Here is a 20,607-nt window from a genome sequence, read left to right as displayed (position 1 = left end):
ACCCTAACTGGTATGAGGTGATAACTCATGTGGTTTTAATTTGCATTTCCCTGATAATTAGCGATGTGGAGCATCTTTTCATGTACCTGTTGGCCATCTGAATTTCTTCCTTGGAGAAGTGTCTGTTCATATCCTCCACCAATTTTTTAATCATTTTTATTTGCTTTTTTGGGTGTTGAGGCATGTGAATGTTTTAGATATTTTGGATGTTAACCCTCTGTTTGATATGCTGTTTATGAATATATTCTCCCATACTATAGGATGCCTTTTTTTTCTGCTGATGGTGTTCTTTGCTGTAGAGAAGCTTTTATTTGAAGTAGTCCCATTTGTTCATTTTTGCTTTTGTTTCCCTCACCCAAGGAGATGTGTTCAGGAAGGAATTGCTCATGTTTATATTCAAGAGAGTTTTGCCTATGTTTTCTTCTAAGAGTTTTATGGTTTCATGACTTACATTCCGGTCTTTGATCCATTTCAAGTTTACTTTTGTGTATGGAGTTAGACAATAGTACAGTTTCATTCTCTTACATATATCTGTCCAATTTTGCCAACACCAGTTGATGAGGTTGTCATTTTCCCCACTGTATGTCCATGGCTCCTTTATCATATATTAATTGGCCATATATGTGTGGGTTTATATCTAGGCTCTCTACTCTGTTCCATTGATCTATGCACCTGTTCTTGTGCCAGTACCAACTGTTTAGATTACTGTGGCTTGGTAGTAGAGCTTGAAGATGGGGAGCATAATACCCCCAGCTTTGTTCTTCCTTCTCAGGATTGCTTTGGCTATTCAGGGTCTTTTGTGGTTCCATATGAATTTCAGAACTATTTATTCTAGTTCATTGAAGAATGCTGTCAATATTTTGATAGGGATTGCATTGAATCTGTTGACTGCTTTGGGCAAGATGGCCATTTTGACAATATTAATTTCTTTCTATCCATGAGCACAGGATGTATTTCCATTTATTAGTGTTTTCTTAGATTTCTCTCATGAGTGCTTATAGTTTTCAGAGTATAGGTCTTTCACCTCCTTGGTTCAGTTTATTCTTAGGTATTTTATTCTTTTTGATGCAATTGTAAATGGAATTGTTTTCCTGATTTCTCATTCTGCTAGTTCATCACTGGTGTATAGGAATGCAACAGATGTCTGTGTATTAATTTTGTATTCTACAACTCTGCTGAATTCAATTATTGGTTCTAGTAGTTTTTGGGTGGATTCTTTAGGGTTCTTTATGTACAATATGTCATCTGCAAACAGTGATGAGGAAGTTTAACTTCACCCTCACTGATCTGGATGCCTTTTATTTCTTTGCGTTGCCTGATCACCGTGGCAAGGACCTCCAGTACTATGTTCAATAAAACTGTTGAGAGTGGACATCCTTGTCTTGTTCCCGATCTTAGAGGAAAAGCTTTCAGCTCTTTGCTGTTAAGTATGATGTTGGCTACGGATTGGTTGTATATGGCCTTTATTATGCTGAGGTATGTACCCTCTAAACCCATTTTGTTAAGAGTTTTTATAATGAATGGATGCTGAATTTTGTCAAATGCTTTTTCAGCATCTATTGGGATACTCATGTGATTTTTGTCCTTTTTGTTTATGTAGTGTATTATGTTGATGGATTTTCGAGTGTTGTACCATCCTTGCATCCCTAAAATAAATCCCACCTGATCATGGTGAATGATCTTTCTGATGTATTTTGAATTCAGTTTGCTAATACTTTGTTGAAGATTTTTGCTTCTATGTTCATCAGGGATATTGGTCTGTAATTTTCTTTTTTTTCTGGTATCTTTTCTTGGTTCTAGTATTAGAGTGATGCTGGCCTCATCTTAGAATGAGTTTGAAAATATTCTCTCCTGTTCTATTTTTTGGAAAACTCTAAGGAAGATCGGTATTAGTTCTTCTCCAAATGTTTGATAAAATACAGCAGTGAAGCCATCTGTTTCAGGGGTTTTGTTCTTAGGTAGCTTTTTGATTACCAGTCCAATTTCATTGCTGGTATTTGGTCTGTTCAGATTTTCTGTTTCTTCCTGGGTCAAGCTTGGGAGGTTGTATTTTTCTAGAGAGTTGTCCATTTCTTCAAGGTTTTCCAATTATTAGCATATAATTTTTCATAGTATTTTTCTAATAATTGTATTTCTGTGGTGTCCATATTGATTTTTCCTTTCTCATTTCTGATTCTGATTATGTGTGTACACCCTCTCTTTTTCCTGATAAGTCTGGTTAGCAGTTTATCTATTTTGTTTATTTTCTCAAAGAACCAGCTCTTGGTTTCATCAATTCTTTCTATTGTTTTTATTTTTCTCAATTTTATTTATATCTGCTCTGATCTTTATTGTGTCCCTTCTTCTACTGACTTTGGGCCTCATTTGTTCTAGTTTTTCTAGTTTCATTAACTATGAGTTTAGACTGTTCATGTGGGGTTGCTCTTTTTTTGAGGTAAGGCTGTCCTGCTATGTCTTAGACTTCCTTCACAGCATCCCACATATTTTGGGGTGTTGAGTTGTTTTCATTTGTCTCCACATATTGCTTGATCTCTGTTTTAATTTGGTCATTGATCAATTGATTATTTAGGAGCATGCTGTTAAGCCTCCATGTGTTTGTGGGATTTTTGTTTTCTTTGCATAATTTATTTCTACTGTCATATCTTTGTGGTGTGAAAAGCTGGTTGATAGAATTTCAATCTTTTTGAATTTACTGAGGCTTCTTTTGTGGTCTAGTGTATGATCTATTCTTGAAAATGTTCCATGTGCACTTGAGAAGAATGTGTATCCTGCTGCTTTTGGGTGGAGTGTTCTGTCGATGTCTGTTAGGTACATCTTGTTCTAATGCGTTTTTCAGTGCCTCTATCTCCTTACTTACTTTCTATCTGGGTGATCTGTCTTTTGGAGTGAGTAGTGTGTTGAAGTCTCCTAAAATGAATGCATTGCATTCTGTTTCCCCCTTTAATTACATTAGTATTTGTTTCATATATTTAGGTGCTCCTAAATAGGGTGCATAGACATTTATAATGGTTATATCCACTTCTTGGACTGACATATTTATCACTATGTAATGTCCTTGTCTCTTGTTAATTTATTTTGAAACCTATTTTGTCTGAAAGAAGTACTGCAACTCCTGATTTTTCCTCCTTATTATTTACATGAAATATCTTTTTCCATCCCTTCACTTTTAGTCTGTGTATGTCTTTGTGTTTAAAGTGAGTCTCTTGTAGGCAGCACATAGACGGGTCCTGTTTTTTTATCCATTCTGTAACTCTATGTCTTTTACTGGTGTATTCAGTGCACTTACATTTAGGATGATTATCAACAGATGTACTTATTGCCATTACAGGCTTTAGATCTGTGGTTACGAAAGGTTCAAGGGCAGCTTCTTTACTATCTAACATTTTAACTTAATTCAGTATGCTATTTCAACCACAACCTAAAGGTTCTTTCTTTTTTTTCCTCCCTTCCTCTTCTTCTTCTTCTTCCTCCTCCTCTACTCTTTATATATTAGGTGTCATGTTCTGTACTCTTTGTGTACCCTTTGACTGACTTTGTGGGTATTTTCATTTTGCATTTGGTTAGTAATTCATTTGTTCTACTTCCTTTACTGTGGTTTTATTTTTCTCTGGTAACAGCTATTTAGCCTTAGGAACACTTCCATCTATATCAGTCCCTCCAAAATACACTGTACAGATGGTTTGTGGGAGGTAAATTCCCTCAACTTTTGCTTTTCTTGAAATTGTTTAATCCCTGCTTCAAATCTAAATGATAATCTTTCCAGATAGAGTATTCTTGGTTTGAGGCCCTTCTGTTTTATTGCATTAAATATATCATGCCACTCCTTCCTGGCTTGTATGGTTTCTGCTGAGAAGTCTGATAGCCTGATGGGCTTTCCTTTATACGTTACCTTTTTTCTCTCTCTGGCTGCTTTTAATTCTTTCTTTGTCCTTGATCTTTGCCATTTTAATTATTGTATGTCTTGGTGTTATCTTCCTAGCATCCCTTGTGTTGGGAGATCTCTGCACCCCCATGACCTCAGAGACTATTCCTTCTCCACATTAGAGAAGTTTTCAGCTATTATTTCCTCATAGAGAATTTCTATCCCTTTTTCTTTCTCTTCTTCTTCTGGATCCCCTACAATCCGAATATTGCTCCATTTGGATTGGGTGCACAGTTGTTATTATTCTTTCATTCCTAGAGATCCTTTTTCCTCTCTGTGCCTCAGCTTCTTTGTTTTCCTGTTCTCTAATTTCTATTTCATTTACTGTTTCCTCTACCCCATCTAATCTACTTTTAAATCCCTCCCTTGTATGTTTCATTTCAGGTACTCTATTTTACAATTTCTCTTTCTTGAAGTCCTCCCTAAGATCTTGAATATTTTTCTGTAGCTTGGTAAGCATATTTATGATTTTTATTTTGAAATCTTTATGAAGAAGATTGATTATTACAGTTTCACTTCATGCTCTTTCTGGCATCTTCTGCTGTTTTTTCACTTGTAGAAAATTTTTTTGCCATTTTATTTTTTTAGTGATTCCTATGGAATAATAACTTTGTGTAGGCAGTGTCCTCTAGTGCCCAGAAGCTCTACTCTCTGGAGCTGCCCAGCACCTATAGCAATGGCAGGGGTTGCAGGCAGGTGGAACTGAAGCCTGCAGGGAGCAAAGAGCTCTTTCCTGCTTCCCAATTGTAGTGGCTGCCTCTACTGGCAGGCCCAGTAGGCCCAGTGCACAGGGAGGAGCCTCTATGCTATGCCCCTTTAGCTGCTGTAGGCATGGCCATCCTCCAGCTGGCCTGGCATGATGACAGGAGCAGCAGGTGTGCAGGACCAGTGCCTGCAGGAAGGAAGGAGTGGGAGGTTGTATATCACAGTGGGGGGCCTCTGTACATCACAGGGGGATGGAGCATGAGAAGCTACTGAGAGTTCCCAACATGCTGGACTGAGTGTGGTAGAACGATTTTGTCCATCTTCCCTTTCTCCTGAGCAGCGAGCTCTGTGTAATCTTTGCCCCCCTTTTACTGCTGGAAATTCTTTCAACATGCCCACATTTCTTTGTTCCAAGGGGGCAGGTTGTGTATACCTGCTGTCCACAAGCTTCTGGAATCTCAGTCTCTCTGAGTATTCTGCCTGTCTTTGCTTTCCAACTCGACTAATCTCCAGAGCACCATGTAACATGGGTTAGTGTTCCCATAGCAGATCTCCAGGGCTAGGTGTTTATCAGTCCTGGGCTTCTACTCCATCCGCATTCCGTTTCTCTTCCTCCTGCCTGTAACCTGCGATTGGGCAAGGGCTTGGGTCCCATCAGCTCCACAGCTTTGCTACTTTACCCTTTTCTGTGAGGTCATCTCTTTCGCCCAGATGTACGCAGTCTGTTCTGCAGTACTTGGGTCACTCTTTTAAGATTAGTTGTATTAACCTTCCAAGACTGACCCAGAAAGAAACAGAAAATCTAAACAGACCAATTACCAGCAATGAAATTGAAGCGGTAATCAAAAAACTACCAAAGAACAAAACCCCTGGGCCAGATGGATTCACCTCAGAATTTTATCAGACATACAAGGAAGACATAATACCCATTCTCCTTAAAGTTTTTCAAAAAATAGAAGAGGAGGGGATACTCCCAAACTCATTCTATGAAGCTAACATCACCCTAATACCAAAACTAGGCAAAGACCCGACCAAAAAAGAAAACTACAGACCAATATCCCTGATGAACGTAGATGCAAAAATACTCAACAAAATATTAGCAAACCGAATTCAAAAATACATCAAAAGGATCGTACACCATGAATAAGTGGGATTCATCCTAGGGATGCAAGGATGGTACAACATTCGAAAGTCCATCAACATCATACACCACATCAACAAAAAGAAAGACAAAAATCACATGATCATCTCCATACATGCTGAAAAAGCATCTGACAAAGTTCAACATCCATTCGTGATAAAAACTCTCAGCAAAATGGGAATAGAGGGCAAGTACCTCAACATAATAAAGGCCATCTATGATAAACCCACAGCCAACATTATATTGAACAGCGAGAAGCTGAAAGCTTTTCCTCTGAGATAGGGAACTAGACAGGGATGCCCACTCTCCCCACTGTTATTTAACATAGTACTGGAGGTTCTAGCCACGGCAATCAGACAAAACAAAGAAATACAAGGAATCCAGATTGGTAAAGAAGTTAAACTGTCACTATTTGCAGATGATATGATATTGTACATAAAAAACCCTAAAGACTCCACTCCAAAACTACTAGAACTGATATCGGAATACAGCAAAGTTGCAGGATACAAAATCAACACACAGAAATCTGTGGCTTTCCTATACACTAACAATGAACCAACAGAAAGAGAAATCAGGAAAACAACTCCATTCACAATTACATCAAAAAAAATGAAATACCTAGGAATAAACCTAACCAAAGAAGTGAAAGACTTATACTCTGAAAACTACAAGTCATTCTTCAGAGAAATTAAAGGGGACACTAACAGATGGAAACTCATCCCATGCTCGTGGCTAGGAAGAATTAATATCATCAAAATGGCCATCCTGCCCAACGCAATATACAGATTTGATGCAATCCCTATGAAACTACCAGCAAGATTCTTCAATGAACTGGAAAAAATAATTCAAAAATTCATATGGAAACACCAAAGACCCCAAACAGCCAAAGCAATCCTGAGAAAGAAGAATAAAGTAGGGGGGATCTCACTCCCCAACTTCAAGCTCTACTACAAAGCCATAGTAATCAAGACAATTTGGTACTGGCACAAGAACAGAGCCACAGACCAATGGAACAGACTAGAGAATCCAGACATTAACCCAGACATATATGGTCAATTAATATTTGATAAAAGTGCCATGGACATACAATGGCGAAATGACAGTCTCTTCAACAGATGGTGCTGGCAAAACTGGACAGCTACATGTAGGAGAATGAAACTGGACCATTGCCTAACCCCATATACAAAAGTAAACTCAAAATGGATCAAAGACCTGAAGGTAAGTCATGAAACCATTAAACTCTTGGTAAAAAACATAGGCAAAAACCTCTTAGACATAAACATGAGTGACCTCTTCTTGAACATATCTCCCCGGGCAAGGAAAACAACAGCAAAAATGAGCAAGTGGGACTATATTAAGCTGAAAAGCTTCTGTACAGCAAAAGACACCATCAATAGAAAAAAAAGGAACCCTACACTATGGGAGAATATATTTGAAAATGACAGATCCGATAAAGACTTGACGTCCAGAATATATAAAGAGCTCACACGCCTCAACAAACAAAAAACAAATAACCCAATTAAAAAATGGGCAGAGGAACTGAACAGACAGTTCTCCAAAAAAGAAATACAGATGGCCATCAGACACATGAAAAGATGCTCCACATCGCTAATTATCAGAGAAATGCAAATTAAAACTATAATTAGGTATCACCTCACACCAGTAAGCATGGCTGCCATCCAAAAGACTAACAACAACAAATGTTGGCGAAGCTGTGGAGAAAGGGGAACCCTCCTACACTGCTGGTGGGAATGTAAATTAGTTCAACCATTGTGGAAAGCAGTATGGAGGTACATCAAAATGCTCAAAACAGACTTACCATTTGACCCAGGAATTCCACTCCTAGGAATTTACCCTAAGAATATAGCAATCAAGTTTGAAAAAGACAGATACACCCCTATGTTTTTCACAGCACTATTTACAATAGCCAAGAATTGGAAGCAACCTAAATGTCCATCGATAGATGAATGGATAAAGAAGATGTGGTACATATACACAATGGAATACTACTCAGCCATAAGAAAAGGGCAAATCCTACCATTTGCAGCAACATGGATGGAGCTGGAGGGTATTATGCTCAGCGAAATAAGCCAAGCAGAGAAAAGAGAAATACCAAATGATTTCACTCATCTGTGGAGTATAAGAACAAAGGAAAAACTGAAGGAACAAAACAGCAGCAGAATCACAGAACTCAAGAATGGACTAACAGGTACCAAAGGAAAAAGGACTGGGGAGGATGTGTGGGTAGGGAGGGATAAGGTGGGGGTAAGAAGAAGAGGGGTATTAAGATTAGCATGCATGGGGGGTGGGAGAAAGGGGAGGGCTGTACAACACAGAGAAGACAAGTAGTGACTCTACAACACTTTGCTATGCTGATGGACAGTGACTGTAAAGGGGTTTATAGGGGGCACCTGGTATAGGGGAGAGCCTAGTAAACATAATATTCATCATATAAGTGTAGATTAAGGATAACAAAAAAAAAGCAGTTCCTATGTGGTGACCTCCAATGAGTTCTACACAATGGTATAAAGGGCATATAAAAGTGTAGGCAAAGGGTTTGTTTGTGCTTATACAGAGGATCAAAGCCTAATTTGGCTACCCTGAAAATGAACTAAGATGCGATACAAAAAAGAACTTCCAACATCAGCACTCTCTGGAAGACTCATGCCAGAAGATGATCATCACAAAACCCCAACAAAGATCCACGCACTGCTACAGGTGTAGATGCACTCATCCCACCGGTTCCTGGACTTGTCATGGGAATGAAGAAGGAGACATCTAAGCTGGCCTGTGCATACAGTAAAACAACAAATTTGACTGGATCTACACTGTTGGAACTCAACCAAGAATTAGGAGAAGTGCAAATTATAGCGCTCCAAAATCTTACAACTACAGACTATTTACTGTTAAAAGAACATATGGGATGTGAACAGTCCACAGGAATGGGTTGTTTTAATTTGTCTGATTTCTCTCAGGCTATTTCAGTTCAGTTGGACAATATCCACCATATCATAGATAAGTTTTCACAAATGCCCAAGGTGCCTAACTGGTTTTCTTGGTTTCACTGGAGATGGCTGGTAATTATAAGTATGCTTTGGTTATGTAACTGTATTCCTATTATGTTAATGTGTGTGTGCAATTTAATTAGTAGTTTGAAACCTATACATGCTGAAGTTACTCTACAAGAAGATATGTCAAAGAAATAATCAATCTTCCCATGTTTTCTTCTGCCTGCTACTTCTATAGCTTTTCTTCTTCCTTCCTAATTACAACCCATAAATAGAATTTGTGCCTCATATCGAATTTACCGTGTATCACAATTCTTCCAAGTGGTAAAGATACCTCAAGACAAATGCTGGGCATAGAAGCCACAGGGCATAAATATGCAAAGAAGTAAAAAACTAACCTTTTCAACCAGTAGGGCTTCTCTCTCACTTACCAACTTTACATTTCCCTGTCTGGCCCCGGAAGATGACTGGTTAGCCAGAGACGGGTAAGATTCCTCAAGGGAGGAACAACCTAAGACAGGCACAGTCAGTCGCAGGGGGGCCATCAGGTGAGGAATTGGGGATCAACAGAGGTGAGGCTTAGAACCTCCCTCCCCCCATTCTGAGAGAAATCTGCTGCATCCGTGGATGTTTTATTGCCCTTGTCTAGCTTGGATTAACACATAGTCTACAGGCACACACCTGATCATCTACATTTGCTCTCTTACAACACTAAACTATGTTTTCTACCTTTATCTTACATCTACCTACCACTTCAGCATTTTATTAAAAATAATAATAATAAAGAGAGAAATGTGGTATCCACATATAAATCAAGTATAAAAATCAAACGAATATTCATATTTGAACTGTTTATAGTTCATAATGCATGATCAAAACCGAAAGTTTCTGTGATGACTGCCCTTGTACTATTCACCATGTAACTTACTCACTATGTAAGAATTTGTTCTCCATGTAAGAACTTGTTCATTATGCTTCAGAAGATTGGAGACTGACAAAAATTAGGCTTGGGGTGGATTAATGATTATACATTGAGCATTGAGTCCCCTATACAGAATTTTATTGTTGTTAACAACCATTTGATCAAAAAAAATAGGAGAGGTGCCCTCACAAAAAATAAATAAATAAATAAGTAAAAGAAAGAAATTTTAAAAAAAGAAATAAATAAAGTACACACTTCCAATTGTAAAATAAGTAAGTAACCAGGATGTAACGTATAGCATAAGGAATATAGTCAAAATATTGTGACAACTTGGTATGGTGATAGCTGGTACCTAGAATTATCATGTATATAAATGTTCAATCACTGTGTTGTACACCTGAAACTAATGTAATACTGTATGTCAACTACCCTTCAATAAAAAATAATTATCTAAAAAAAAAAAGATTAGTTGTATTTGCTGTATTTTCGTGTTACGTGTGGTTTTGGGAGGAGATTTCTGTTTCACTTTTCACACCATCATCTTTTTTTTCAATGTGTCCTAATCCACTCATTTTACAGATGAGAAAACCAAGGTCCATGAAGGTTAACTGCACTGAAGAACACTATGCAATTAATGACCAGACCTAGAGCTAAAATGAACCGCATTCCTTCCTCCCTGCCTTCACCTCCCTCCCTTGCATCCTCATATAATGCCGTGGTTTCCATTCTAGTGACTTACTTCTTTACAAAACTACGTATCATTACATATTTCATTCATAAATAGCAAGCATTTGGTAAACACTTATTGGCTAACATTCAAAATGAGCCTACTTCGATAATTTTATTTTAAAGTTCTCCCACTTTAGCAACTTGTTCTATTCAATTTTACTCCTCTGCTCTGCAAAAAATCTTTGTAAATCTCAGAGATGTTCAAAAAACATGTTAGCTACCTAGTATCTCTGCTTCCAATAAATGTTAGGATGTGAAATGGCACACACAGTGCCATGCTATAAAAAGAAGAGGCAGCATTACACACCTCTCTTATCTCCATAAATGTGCACATAATTTATAATTGCTAAGAAGTAAAAGGATATTCTTGACCCAACAGTCTCAAAATACCTACCTAAATAAATAGGAAAAGAGAGTAACAGGTTAAACCACCTCAGCCTTACAATAAGGGACTAGAGTACATGCACAACACATCAAGCAGGCACACAGAATATTGTTTATATATTTTTATATTCTTCATAAATATCACATATTATACTGTACCCAGAATATAATATGGAAAGAACTGTTTTGAAGCCTCCAAAACCTCGAGGTTGCTATATTTAGCTATGATTTTTAACAGCCAAAAAAAAAGTGCAGGCATTACTAATATGTAAAAAGGCGGCATAAAAAAGTGGAAGGCAATACTAAGCAAAATTGTTTTACTAATTTCTTTAATTTTTTAAAATGCATATTCTTACCACTTAGATAGGGTTGTTGAGGCACAAGTCTTGTAGAAAAGAAACCAAATTTGGAAAGGATCCATCTAGAAGCTTTTTCAATCTGGAGCTTGTTCTTTACAGGCACAAAAGTGGGTACACTGGCTCAGAGCAGTAGTGATTCGCCATAAACAAAGCAGAATAAGGAATGTGAAACGCTATAAGACCAAAAAAAACAAAAAGAGAGAAATATGTTTAGTTATTAATAACAACCATGTTTAAAACAAAAGTTGTATCATTTTAGTAGTCTTTATATAATATATATCATTATTGAAATTGACTTGAGACATATAAATGTTCAAACAAAATTAAACTTGTTTCCCAAATAAGCTTGACTTTTACTCATTCATCATTTTTTCATGAAAACATGAGGTATTATATGATCAGTATAAAAGGATACTTTCCCAGAAAATGAAATGACAAATTCTTTGCTTGTCCTTCAGAAAAAAACCTTCTCTTTCCTACTGGCAGCAATTCAACATATTCAGTGCCTGTTATATACCAGCACTATATACATCAGTGAACAAAACTGCAAAATCTCTGCTCTTCTACCTTAAAACTCAATGATTATCTATTTTCTCATTGTTAGTGATGATATACAGTAATAATGGAATAAATATACACTCTAAGAAGAAATGTAAAATTTACAACCATTCTGGGGCGGAGCCAGGATGGCGGCGTGAGTAGAGCAGTGGAAATCTCCTCCCAAAAACACATAGAGCTATGAAAATATAACAAAGAAAAATCTTCCTAAAATAGAGACCAAAGGACACAGGACAACATCCAGACCACAACCACACCTGCAAGAACCCAGGGCCTTGCGAAGGGGGTAAGATACAAGCCCTGGCCCGGCGGGACCCGAGCGCCCCTCCCCCCGGATCCCGGCAGGTGGAAAGAAACCGGAGCGGTTTTTTTTTTGGCGAGCGCTTTTTGGAAGCCTTAAAGGGACGGGCCCCCGTTGCTAGGGAGGTAGGGTGGCGGGACCGGTGAGCAGGTGCCTGGGACTGGCACCTGAGGACAAAGAATATCCCGCGTTTCTCCCTGCGGGACCGGCGGGCGGGTGCCTGAGACCGGTGCCTGAGGACAGAGGAAATGCGCGCTTTTCCCCTTTTTTTTTTTCTCTTATTGGTGAGCGCTTTTTGGAAGCCTTAAAGGGACAGGGACCCCAGAGCTACGGAGGCAGGGTGGCGGGACTGGTGAGTGGGTGCCTGGGACCGGTGCCCGAGGACAAAGAATATCCCACGTTTTTCCCTGCAGGACCGGTGGGCGGGTGCCTGAGACCGGCACTTGAGGACAGAGGAAATCGCGCGTTTTTCCCCTTTTTTTTCTCTCTTTTCTGCGAGTGCTTTTTGGAAGCCTAAAAGGGACAGGTACCCCGGTGCAAGGAAGGCAGGGCGGCGGGACTGGTGAGCGGGTGCCTGGGACCAGTGCCTGAGGACAAAGAATATCGAGCGTTCCTTCCCTGCGGGACAGGTGGGTGGGTGTTTTCTGGAAGCCTTGAAAGGACAGGGACCCTGGTGCTACGGAAACAGGGCAGCAGGACCAGTGAGCGGGTGCCTGGGACCGGCACCTGAGGACAAAAAAAAAGAAAAAAAAAATCGCTTGTTTTTTCCTTTTTTTTTTTTTTTCTTTCTTTCTGTTCCCTCTCTCAATGTTGCTGTTGTTGTTTTGGTTTGGAGAGTGCTTTTTGGAAGTCTTAAAGGGGCAGGACAGGTCACTTAGACCAGAGGCAGGGAATCTGGGGATCTCTGGGCACTCTAACCCCCTGGGCAGCAGGGAGCACAGAGACCCCTTACGGAGATAAATAGCCTCCCGGCCGCTCGCCCTCCAACGGGGCTCCACCATTTTGGAGGAACAGCCCCAGCCAGGCCAAGCCCACAGCAACAGCGGAGATAAACCCCAAAGCAACTGGGCAGGAAGCAGAAGCCCTGTCTGCGCACAGCTGCCCCGCACAAGCCACTAGAGGTCGCTAATCTCCCAGGAAAAGGCTACAAACCAACAAGAAGGGAAGCTCTTCCAGCGGTCACTTGTACCAGCTCTGCAAACTATCTCTATCACCATGAAAAGGCAAAACTACAGGCAGACAAAGATCACAGAGACAACACCTGAGAAGGAGACAGACCTAACTAGTCCTCCTGAAAAAGAATACAAAATAAAAATCATGAACATGCTGACAGAGATGCAGAGAAAAATGCAAGAGCAATGGGATGAGATGCAGAGAAAAATGCAAGAGCAGTGGGATGAGATGCAGAGAAAAATGCAAGAGCAGTGGGATGAAGTCCGGAAGGAGATCACAGATGTCAGGAAAGAGATCACAGAAGTGAAACAATCCCTGGAAGGATTTAAAAGCAGAATGGATAAGATGCAAGAGGCCATTGAAGGAATAGAAGCCAGAGAACAGGAACGTATAGAAGCTGACATAGAGAGAGATAAAAGGATCTCCAGGAATGAAACAACATTAAGAGAAATATGTGACCAATACAAAAGGAATAACATTCGTATTATAGGGATACCAGAAGAGGAAGAAAGAGGAAAAGGGATAGAAAGTGTCTTTGAAGAAATAATTGGTGAAAACTTCCCCAAACTGGGGGAGGAAATAATCAAACAGACCATGGAATTACACAGAACCCCCAACAGAAAGGATCCAAGGAGGACAACACCAAGACACATAGTAATTAAAATGGCAAGATCAAGGACAAGGAAAGAGTTTTAAAGGCAGCTAGAGAGAAAAAGGTCACCTATAAAGGAAAACCAATCAGGCTAACATCAGATTTCTCAAACAGAAACCCTACAGGCCAGAAGAGAATGGCATGATATACTTAATGCAATGAAACAGAAGGGCCTTGAACCAAGGATACTGTATCCAGCATGACTATCATTTAAATATGATGGTGGGATTAAACAATTCCCAGACAAGCAAAAGCTGAGGGAATTTGCTTCCCACAAACAACCTCCACAGGGCATCCTACAGGGACTGCTCTAGATGGGAGCACCCCTAAAAAGAGCACAGAACAAAACACACAACATATGAAGAATGGAGGAGGAGGAATAAGAAGGGAGAGAAGAAAAGAATCTCCAGACAGTGTATATAACAGCTCAATAAGCGAGCTAAGTTAGGCAGTAAGATACTAAAGAAGCTAACCTTGAACCTTTGGTTACCACGAATCTAAAGCCTGAAATGGCAATAAGTAAATATCTCTCAATAGTCACCCTAAATGTAAATGGACTTAATGCACCAATCAAAAGTCATAGAGTAATAGAATGGATAAAAAAGCAAGACCCATCTATATGCTGCTTACAAGAAACTCACCTTAAACCCAAAGATAAGCATAGACTAAAAGTCAAGGGATGGAAAAACATATTTCAGGCAAACAACAGTGAGAAGAAAGCAGGGGTTGCAGTACTAATATCAGACAAAATAGACTTCAAAACAAAGAAAGTAACAAGAGATAAAGAAGGCCACTAAATAATGATAAAGGGCTCAGTCCAACAAGAGGATATAACCATTCTAAATATATATGCACCCAATACAGGAGCACCAGCATATGTGAAGCAAATACTAACAGAACTAAAGAGGGAAATAGACTGCAATGCATTCATTGTAGGAGACTTCAACACACCACTCACCCCAAAGGATAGATCCACCGGGCAGAAAATAAGTAAAGACACACAGGCACTGAACAACACACTAGAACAGATGGACCTAATAGACATCTATAGAACTCTACATCCAAAAGCAACAGGATATACATTCTTCTCAAGTGCACATGGAACATTCTCCAGAATAGACCACATACTAGCTCACAAAAAGAGCCTCAGTAAATTCCAAAATATTGAAATTCTACCAACCAATTTTTCAGACCACAAAGGTATGAAAGTAGAAATAAATTCTACAAAGAAAACAAAAAGGCTCACAAACACATGGAGGCTTAACAACATGCTACTAAATAATCAATGGATCAATGAACAAATCAAAATAGAGATCAAGGAATATATAGAAACAAATGACAACAACAACACTAAGCCCCAACTTCTGTGGGATGCAGCGAAAGCAGTCTTAAGAGGAAAGTATATAGCAATCCAGGCACACTTGAAGAAGGAAGAACAATCCCAAATGAATAGTCTAACATCACAATTATTAAAACTGGAAAAAGAAGAACAAAGGAGGCCTAAAGTCAGTAGAAGGAGGGACATAATAAAGATCAGAGAAGAAATAAAATTGAGAAGAATAAAACAATAGCAAAAATCAACAAAACCAAGAGCTGGTTCTTCGAGAAAATAAACAAAATAGATAAGCCTCTAGCCCAACTTATTAAGAGAAAAAGAGAGTCAACACAAATCAACATAATCAGAAATGAGAATGGAAAAATCACGACAGACTCCACAGAAATACAAAGAATTATTAAAGACTACTATGAAAACCTATATGCCAACAAGCTGGAAAACCTAGAAGAAATGGACAACTTCCTAGAAAAATATAACCTCCCAACACTGACCAAGGAAGAAACACAAAAGTTAAACAAACCAATTACAAAGAAAGCAAAGAAATTGAAACAGTAATCAAAAAACTACCCAAGAACAAAACCCCGGGGCCGGACGGATTTACCTCGGAATTTTATCAGACACACAGAGAAGACATAATACCCATTCTCCTTAAAGTGTTCCACAAAATAGAAGAAGAGGGAATACTCCCAAACTCATTCTATGAGGCCAACATCACCCTAATACCAAAACCAGGCAAAGACCCCACCAAAAAAGAAAATTACAGACCAATATCCCTGATGAATGTAGATGCAAAAATACTCAATAAAATATTAGCAAACAGAATTCAACAGTATATCAAAAGGATCATACACCATGACCAAGTGGGGTTCATCCCAGGGATGCAAGGATGGTACAACATTCGAAAATCCATCAACATCATCCACCACATCAACAAAAAGAAAGACAAAAACCACATGATCATCTCCATAGATGCTGAAAAAGCATTTGACAAAATTCAACATCCATTCATGATAAAAACTCTCAGCAAAATGGGAATACAGGGCAAGTACCTCAACATAATAAAGGCCATATATGATAAACCCACAGCCAGCATTATACTGAACAGCGAGAAGCTGAAAGCATTTCCACTGAGATCGGGAACCAGACAGGGATGCCCACTCTCCCCACTGTTATTTAACATAGTACTGGAGGTCCTAGCCACGGCAATCAGACAAAACAAAGAAATACAAGGAATCCAGATTGGTAAAGAAGAAGTTAAACTGTCACTATTTGCAGATGATATGATACTGTACATAAAAAACCCTAAAGACTCCACTCCAAAACTACTAGAACTGATATCGGAATACAGCAAAGTTGCAGGATACAAAATTAACACACAGAAATCTGTAGCTTTCCTATACACTAACAACGAATCAATAGAAAGAGAAATCAGGAAAACAATTCCATTCACCATTGCATCAAAAAGAATAAAATACCTAGGAATAAACCTAACCAAAGAAGTGAAAGACTTATACTCTGAAAACTACAAGTCACTCTTAAGAGAAATTAAAGGGGACACTAATAAATGGAAACTCATCCCATGCTCATGGCTAGGAAGAATTAATATCGTCAAAATGGCCATCCTGCCCAAAGCAATATACAGATTTGATGCAATCCCTCTCAAATTACCAGCAACATTCTTCAATGAATTGGAACAAATAATTCAAAAATTCATATGGAAACACCAAAGACCCCGAATAGCCAAAGCAATCCTGAAAAAGAAGAATAAAGTAGGGGGGATCTCACTCCCCAACTTCAAGCTCTACTACAAAGCCATAGTAATCAAGACAATTTGGTACTGGCACAAGAACAGAGCCACAGACCAGTGGAACAGATTAGAGACCCCAGAAATTAACCCAAACATACATGGTCAATTAATATATGATAAAGGAGCCATGGACATACAATGGCAAAATGACAGTCTCTTCAACAGATGGTGCTGGCAAAACTGGACAGCTACATGTAGGAGAATGAAACTGGACCATTGTCTAACCCCATATACAAAGGTAAACTCAAAATGGATCAAAGACCTGAATGTAAGGCATGAAACCATTAAACTCTTGGAAAAAAACATAGGCAAAAACCTCTTAGACATAAACATGAGTGATCTCTTCTTGAACATATCTCCCCGGGCAAGGAAAACAACAGCAAAAATGAGCAAGGGGGACTACATTAAGCTGAAAAGCTTCTGTACAGCGAAAGACACCATCAATAGAACAAAAAGGAACCCTACAGTATGGGAGAATATATTTGAAAATGACAGATCCGATAAAGGCTTGACGTCCAGAATATATAAAGAGCTCACACGCCTCAACAAACAAAAAACAAATAACCCAATTAAAAAATGGGCAGAGGAACTGAACAGACAGTTCTCCAAAAAAGAAATATAGATGGCCAACAGACACATGAAAAGATGCTCCACATCGCTAATTATCAGAGAAATGCAAATTAAAACTACAATGAGGTATCACCTCACACCAGTAAGGATAGCTGCCATCCAAAAGACAAACAACAACAAATGTTGGCGAGGCTGTGGAGAAAGGGGAACCCTCCTGCACTGTTGGTGGGAATGTAAATTAGTTCAACCATTGTGGAAAGCAGTATGGAGGTGCATCAAAATGCTCAAAACAGACCTACCATTTGACCCAGGAATTCCACTCCTAGGAATTTACCCTAAGAACGCAGCAATCAAGTTTGAGAAAGACAGATGCACTCCTATGTTTATCGCAGCACTATTTACAATAGCCAAGAATTGGAAGCAACCTAAATGTCCATCGGTAGATGAATGGATAAAGAAGATGTGGTACATATACACAATGGAATACTACTCAGCCATAAGAAGTGGAAAAATCCAACCATTTGCAGCAACATGGATGGAGCTGGAGAGTATTATGCTCAGTGAAATAAGCCAAGCGGAGAAAGAGAAATACCAAATGATTTCACTCATCTGAGGAGTATAGGAACAAAGGAAAAACTGAAGGAACAAAACAGCAGCAGAATTACAGAACCCAAAAATGGACTAACAGGTACCAAAGGGAAAGGAACTAGGGAGGATGGGTGGGCAGGGAGGGATAAGGGGGGGGAAGAAGAAGGGGGGTATTAAGATTAGCATGCATGGGGGGAGGGAGAAAGGGGAGGGTGGGCTGCACAACACAGAGAGGACAAGTAGTGACTCTACACCATTTTGCTAAGCTGATGGACAGTAACCGTAATGTGGTTGTTAGGGGGGACCTGATATAGGGGAGAGCATAGTAAACATAGTATTCTTCATGTAAGTGTAGATTAAAAATTAAAAAAAAAAAAAGAAAGAAAGAAAGAAAGAAAAGGGGGATTACTCCTTAACAGGATAAAACTATTGGTAAATCAAAGACCAACGCATGCTTTAAATATCCTTAATGTTGATCACTTAAAGGGTGTCAGATGATCAGCTATGTAGGTACTCTTTTCTGATAATATTCCTTTCTCTTAATTTAAAAAAAAAAAAAAAGCAGTTACTGTGTGCTGACCTCCAATGAGTTCTGCACAGTGGTATAGAGGGCATGTCAAAGTGTGGGCAAAGGGTCTGTTTGTTTCTACGCAGAAGATCAAGGCCTAGCTTGGATACCCAGAAAATGAACTAAGATACGATATGAGGAGGAGCTTCCGGCATCAGCACTCTCTGGAGGACTTGTGCCGGGGGATGATCATCAAAAAGCCTCCACAGGGATCCGGACGATGCTGCGGTTGTGGCTGCATCCAGCCCACCGTCTCCTGGACTTGCCATAGGAATGAGGAGGGAGATGTCTAGGCTGGCATGTGCATACAGTGAGACAACGAATTTGACCAGATCTGTACTGTTGGAACTCAACCAGGAGTTGGGAGGGGTGCAAGTTGTAGCACTCCAAAATCGCATGACTATAGACTATCTATGGTTAAAAGAACATATGGGATGTGAACAGATCCCAGAAATGGGCTGCTTTAATTTGTCTGATGGTTCAAGTACAGTTGGACAATATCCATCATATCATAGATAAATTTTCACAAATGCCTAGGGTGCCTAAATGGTTTTCTTGGCTTCACTGGAGATGGATAGTAATTATAGATTTGCTTTGTTTATGTCACCATATTCCTATTATGTTAATATGTGGGTGCAAATTAGTTAGTAGTTTAAAACCTATACATACTTAAGGTACTATACAAGAAGATATGTCAAAGAAATAATCAGTCCTCCCATGTTTCCTTCATATGCTACATCTATAGCTTTTCTTCTTCCTTCCTAATTACAACCCTTAAATAGAATTCGTGCCTCATATCGAATTTACCGAGTATCATAATTCCTCCAGGTGGTAAAGATACCTCGAGACAAGTGCTGGGCATAGAAGCCACAAGGCATAAATCTGCAAAGAAGTAAAAAGCTAACCTTTGCAAACAATATGGCTTCTCTCTCACTTACCAACTTTACATTTCCCTGTATGGCCCCGGAAGATGACTGGTTAGCCAGAGACGGGTAAGATTCCTCAAGGGAGGAACAACCTAAGACAGGCACAGTCGCAGGGGGGCCATCAGGTGAGAATTTGGGGATCAACAGAGGTGAGGCTCAGAACCTCACCCCCCCTGCTTTGAGAGAAATCTTCTGCATCCGTGGATGTCTTGCTGCCCTTGTCTAGCCTGGATTAATACTTAGTCCATAGGCACACACCTGATCATCTGATCATCTACATTTGCCTTCTTACAGCACTAAACTATGTTTTCTACCTTTATCTTGCATCTACCTACCACTTCAGCATTTTATTAAAAATAAAAATAATAATAATAATAGGAGAAATGTGGGATCAACATATAAATCAAGTACAAAAATCAAATGAATATTCATATTTGACCTGATTGTTTATAGGTCATATTGCATGATCAAAACCGAAAGTTTCTGTGATGAGTGCCCTTGTACTGTTCACCATGTAAGAATTTATTCACTATGTAAGAATTCGTTCACCATGTAAGAACTTGTTCGTTATGCTTCAGAAGATTGGAGACTGACGAGAATTAGGCTTGAGATGGATTAATGATTGTACATTGAGCGTTGACCCCCTATAGTGAATTTTATTGTTGTTAACAACCATTTGATCAATAAATATGAGAGATGCCCTCTCAAAAAAAAAAAAAAATTTACAACCATTCTGAAAATATTTGTCAGTATGTAACAAGAATCTTTAAAACAGGTATTTGTCTAGTACTTACACTTCTGAGAACTCTGAAGATAGAATTTTATATACAAATTTTTACAACACAACTTATAAAGTTATAAGAAATCTAGATGTCCATAATGGAGAAATAGTTATGACTTACTCAGCAGAAGAAATATTATGCTGTAGTTAATCTAGAAGTGATTTCTAGTTAAACAT

General features: G+C 39.0%; 1 protein-coding gene across 8 annotated transcripts in view; it reads right to left on the bottom strand.

Moving 5' to 3' along the window:
* The window catches only part of FRYL (FRY like transcription coactivator), a 295,909-nt gene that overhangs the window by 231,439 nt on the left and 43,863 nt on the right, over positions 1–20,607 (bottom strand). For 7 of the 8 annotated variants that reach the window (XM_073237639.1, XM_073237642.1, XM_073237641.1 and 4 more), the window contains exon 2: positions 11,168–11,343. The exons of the other annotated variant lie outside the window; for it this stretch is intronic. The gene's annotated coding sequence lies outside the window, so the exon portion shown is untranslated. The remainder of the gene's footprint in view (positions 1–11,167; positions 11,344–20,607) is intronic. 8 annotated transcript variants of the gene reach the window in all.

Source organism: Manis javanica, chromosome 5, assembly GCF_040802235.1.
Source record: "Manis javanica isolate MJ-LG chromosome 5, MJ_LKY, whole genome shotgun sequence".
Taxonomy (NCBI): Eukaryota; Metazoa; Chordata; class Mammalia; order Pholidota; family Manidae; genus Manis; species Manis javanica.
Note: the sequence above shows the minus strand (reverse complement) of the source record. Positions and strands in the feature narration are given on the sequence as shown.